This window comes from Mauremys mutica, chromosome 5 (assembly GCF_020497125.1).
Source record: "Mauremys mutica isolate MM-2020 ecotype Southern chromosome 5, ASM2049712v1, whole genome shotgun sequence".
NCBI lineage: Eukaryota > Metazoa > Chordata > Testudines > Geoemydidae > Mauremys > Mauremys mutica.
This window is the reverse complement of record NC_059076.1, coordinates 79,565,094-79,570,815: the sequence shown is the minus strand read 5'-3', so window position 1 is coordinate 79,570,815 and position 5,722 is coordinate 79,565,094.

The following is a 5,722-nucleotide window of genomic DNA, read 5'->3' as shown; positions in this document are numbered from 1 at the left end:
AAGCCTGAGACTAAATCTTACAGTGACATTGTGGAAATCCTGGGGTCCCATTTTTCCCCAAAACCACTGGTAATTGCTGAAAGATAGAGGTTCCACAAAAGAGACCAAAAGGAAGATGAAACAGTTGTACAATTTGTAACAATTTTAAAAAAGCTAGCAGAACACTGTGAATTTAAAGAGATGTTAAATGATGCCCTGCGTGACAGGTTAGTGTGTGGCCTCTACAGTGAAGCTATACGGAAGCGCCTACTGACAGAGGCTCAGCTTACATTACCGAAGGCTGTTGATATTGCTGCCTCCATGGAACTGGCTACAAGGGAGGCGCAATACATGGGTGCATCCCCTAGGGTGCAAAAAGTGTCACAAGGACCAACCCCAAAACGGTGCAGAGTCAAGAATGTTACCGCTGTGGTAAGCCGGGTCACCAGGCATCAGAATGCTGGTGTAAGGACCTGGTGTGTCGACACTGTGGCAAAAAGGGATACATTGAGTGTGTCTGTAAACAAAAGAAAAAGAGGCCTGTGGTCTGGCCGACAAAAAGAGGAACCTTGCATACCCTAGAGCAGACCCAGGATGATCAAGGTGACACCTCAGCGCAAGAGGAAGTGCCACTGCATGTTTTGTCTTTGGCAGTGGGCTCACATGAATACTGGGTAACCCCGTTATTGGATGGCAAACCTATACTCATGGAACTGGACACTGGTGCAGCCGTCTCGCTGGTCTCCGAGACTGTGTATAAAGAAAAGCTACAGCATCTTCCGCTTAAGGCAACAAAAACTGTTCTGAAGACGTATACGGGAGAAGCTGTGCCCCTGTTGGGCACTATTGATGTTAAGGTGGAGCTCAATGGACAGGCGGCTAAATTGCCACTGTTTGTGGTGAGAGGTAACTACCCAGCCTTAATGGGTAGGTCTTGGCTTGGGAAGATTCAACTGAACTGGGCAGAAGTGCACCGGATGACTAAAGAAGAAACCAGTCTAACCCCTATACTAAGGAAACATGCTGCTGTTTTTGGAGATGATTTGGGAAGTATGAAGGGAATCACTGTGACACTGCACATTAAACCTGACAGTCCACCAAAATATCTAAAAGCCCGAACTGTGCCATATGCCATCAGGCCAAAGTTGAAGCAGACCTGGAGCGCCTGGTCACCAATGGAGTCCTAATACCAGTTACCCATAGCTCATGGGCCACTCCTATCGTTCCAATAGTGAAGAAAGATGGCTCTCTCCGGATTTGCGGTGATTTTAAAGTCACTGTCAACCCAGTGTTGTGTGCAGAGCAATACCCGCTTCCCCGCATCGATGACCTCTTCGCAGGCCTGGCTGGGGGACAAAAGTTCAGTAAGATTGATCTGAGTCAAGCATATTTACAGATGCACGTCGATGAAAAGTCCCAAGAGCAGTTGACTATTGTGACTCATAAGGGGCTTTATCGATACTGTCGCCTACCCTTTGGAATAACGTCTGCTCCCGCCCTGTTCCAGAGGGCTATGGACAAGATCTTGTGTGGCTTATCAGGAGTTCAGTGCTATCTGGATGATATCCTGGTCACTGGAAGAAATGAAGAGGATCACTTAAAGAATTTAGAGGCTACCCTGCAAAGACTGGAAGACTATGGCCTACGAGTTCGCAAAGACAAGTGTGAATTCTTCAAGCCCTCTGTTGAATATTTGGGACACATCATTGATTCTGCAGGTCTTTATAAGGCCCCTGCAAAAGTTAACGCTATTGTGGAGGCTCCCCCACCTCGAAATGTAAGCCAGCTGCGCTCGTTTCTAGGACTACTGAACTATTATGGAAAGTTCATCTCACAGTTAGCCACACTGCTAAAACCACTTCATGAGCTCCTTGGGCAGAACAAGGCCTGGAAGTGGACTGAAGCCTCTGATGTTGCATTTAAAAAAGCTAAGGATGCATTGCTAAATTCTGAAGTTCTCACGCACTTTGATCCATCCATACCCCTACAATTGGCCTGCGATGCCTCCCCTTATGGAGTGGGAGCAGTCGTGTCACACATTATGCCCTCGGGAGAAGAGAGACCTATTGCTTTTGCTTCACGCACTCTAAGCAAAGGAGAAACTAACTATGCCCAAATCGAACGTGAGGCATTAGGAATTGTTTTTGGAATTCGGAAGTTTCATCAGTACCTGTTTGGGCGAAAGTTTACTCTTCTCACAGACCATCGACCTCTGACGTCAATTTTTGGACCCTACACAGGCATTCCCCCATTAGCTGCTAGTCGTATGCAACGTTGGGCATTGTTACTTTCAGCACACACATATGAAATCAAATATTGGAAATCCACTCTGCACGGCAATGCAGATGGCCTCTCAAGGTTGCCTTTGCCGGTCAAACATCAAGATAGTGCCCAAAAGGAAATCTTCTACTTTGAACAGGTAGAGAATACACCCATCACTGCTGCTCAGATAAAGAAGGCAACCCGCGTTGACCCAGTATTGTCCCAAGTTATGGACCTGGTGATGCATGGAAAATCTCGACAAACCTCTCCGGTCTCATCCGACCTTGTTCCCTACATGTCCAGGCGGACGGAGTTATCGGTCCAATCTGGTTTTTTGTTGTGGGGGAGACGTGTCATTATTCCACCACCACTGAGATCACAGCTACAGATGTTAGAACAGCTACATTCCGGTCACTGTGGAATAGTGCGCATGAAGGAAATTGCACGAAGCTATTTTTGGTGGCCTGGATTGGACAGTGCTATTGAAGAGAAGGCAAAAGCTTGTATGTCATGTCAGGGTGTGAGGAATGCACCCCAGTGGGCACCCCTACACCCATGGGACTGGCCTGAAAACCCGTGGCAACGTATTCACATTGACTTTGCTGGCCCCCTTGAAGGAAGCATGTTCTTGGTGGCAATAGATGCCCATTCTAAATGGCCAGAAGTCTCTATAATGCAGTCCACTACTGCAGAGAGTACTATCCAAAAACTACGAGGACTCTTTAGTCGTTTTGGTCTGCCAGAACCACTTGTGAGCGACAACGGACCGCAGTTCATCTCTCAGGAGTTTCAAAATTTTATGAAGGCAAATGGGATACACCACATCACGTCAGCACCATATCATCCGTCCACCAACGGATTAGCTGAAAGATTTGTGTAGACAATGAAAAACGCTTTGAAATCAGCAAGGGGACAACACTCCATTCAAAAGCATCTGGATACCTTCTTACTTTCCTACAGAAACACACCTCAGGCTACGACCCAGGCATCCCCGGCCTTTCTAATGATGGGACGACAGCTGCGCACTTGCTTTGATCTGCTGAAACCTTCTGAACCCCAACAAACTGTGCAACATCAGCAGCAATATCAAGTCATCAGACGGGCACCCAGAGCAAAAGACCGAACTTTAGCCCGGGACAGCCAGTTTTGGCTCGGAATTATACTTCCAGAGCTAAATGGGTCCCGGCCACAGTCATCACTCAAACAGGACCTGTTTCCTACACAGTCCGGACTGCAGAGAATCTTACCTGGCGGTGACATGTAGATCAGCTGTTGCCAGGTCATGCCAGTCCTCAGGACACATCTGCAGTTGACGGGTCTGACTTCACCTCTTCTGGTGAGACACCGAATCATGAATCACCTGTTCCTGACTGTTCTCCTCCATTACTGCTGGCGGCTGAGGAGCCCCTTTGCCCAGCACGAGCTGATACCACCTCCTCACCCGTTCATGCTGCGGACCCTGAGCCCATGGTACTTTCGGGTGCAACAACACCAGAAGTTCGCCATAATCCACCTAGAGACAGAAGGCCTCCTCATCGGCTGGATCTTTAGCTAGGGCGAACCCACGGTTATGGGGCAAAATAATCCTCAGGGTTTAGCCGGGAATGGAGGCAGTCTATCCTCCTTCTCTAGTCTAGTGTGTGTTTTATTTAGGGGATGTTCTTATTGCGGGGGGGGGGGGGGATATGTTGTGTATTTGGTTGTCATGGTTTTTGTTCCTATGGCAACAGAGTTAGATTATTAGGGGATAGCTCAGCCAGCTTTGGCCGTCTGAGTGAGCTCTTCAGTGTCTGTAAATAAAATGGTAGTTTTGTTAGCTATCTGCTCTCTGACCTCAAGTGATTTCTTCCTAAACCGGCTGTCCCCAAGGATATAACAATAGGTGAATCTTAAGTGATAGGGAAGCAGTAGTCAATGTAGATCCTAACACCGCATTCAGTTGATTCCACCATGAATTTTGACCCAATCCTGGGTTCTGTTAGCCACAAACATTTACCATAGTAGTAACCATACATTTAGGGTGACCAGATGTCCCAATTATATAGGGACAGTCCAGATTTTTGGGTCTTTTTCTCCTATTACCCCCCCACCCCCTGTCCCAATGTTTCACGCTTGCTGTCTGGTCACCCTACATATGTTTCTAGTTTCTAATGTGCCAGAGTGCTCCCCCTGGATCTGCCCCAGGCCCCACCCCCACTCTACCCCTTCCTCCAAAACCACACCCTTGCCCTGCCTCTTCCTGCCCCTCTCCCACCCCACTTCTTCCTCCCCGTTGTGCCTCCTCCCCCGAATGCTCTCAGCTCTCACTCCTGTTCCCGCCCTCTGAGTGCCTCCTGCATGCTACAGAAAAGACGGTTACTCACCGTAGTAACTGTTGTTCTTCGAGATGTGTTGCTCCTATCCATTCCAGTTAGGTGTGCGCGCCTCTCCAGAACATTTTTACCCTAGCAACTCCGGCGGGCCGGCTGGGCGCCCCCTGGAGTGGCGCCACTATGGCGCCGAATATATACCCCAGCCGGCCCGTCCGCTCCTCAGTTCCTTCTTGCCGGCTACTCCGACAGTGGGGAAGGAGGGCGGGTCTGGAATGGATAGGAGCAACACATCTCGAAGAACAACAGTTACTACGGCGAGTAACCGTCTTTTCTTCTTCGAGTGATTGCTCCTATGCATTCCAGTTAGGTGATTCCCAAGCTTTACCTAGGCGGTGGGGTCGGAGTGAGACGTGGCAGAGTGTAAGACTGCGGAGCCGAAGGCTGCATCGTCTCTTGATTGCTGCATCAACGCGTAATGGGAGGCGAAGGTGTGGACAGAAGACCAGGTGGCCGCTCTTCAAATGTCCTGGATGGGGACATGGGCCAGGAAGGTGGCCGACGAGGCGTACGCTCTCGTCGAGTGAGCAGTGAGGCGGCAAGGTGGCACGCGAGCAAGCTCGTAGCATGTCCGAATACACGCCGTTACCCAGGAGGAAATCCACTGGGAGGAGACCGGCTCACCCTTCATGCGGTTGGAGACTGCCACAAACAGCTGGGTCGAACACCGGAAGGGCTTTGTCCGCTCGATGTAAAAGGCCAGAGCCCTGCGGACGTCCAGGGTGTGAAGGCGTTGTTCCTGAGGGGAGGCGTGTGGCTTCGGGAAAAAGACCGGGAGGAAGATCTCCTGGTTGAGGTGGAAGGCCGACACCACCTTGGGGAGGAAGGCTGGGTGTGGTCGAAGCTGCACCTTGTCTGCGTGGAAGACGGTGTATGGTGGTCCAACCGTTAGAGCACGGAGCTCAGAGACTCGTCTTGCTGATGTGACTGCGACGAGGAAGGCCGTCTTCCAGGAGCGGTAGATCAGGGAGCACGTGGCTAGAGGCTCGAAGGGCGGTCCGATTTGGCCAGAACGAGGTTCAAATCCCAGGTCGGGGCAGGACGCCGCACCGGCGGGTACAAGTGGTCCAGGCCTTTAAGGAAGCGGGAAACCATCTGGTTAGAGAAGATGG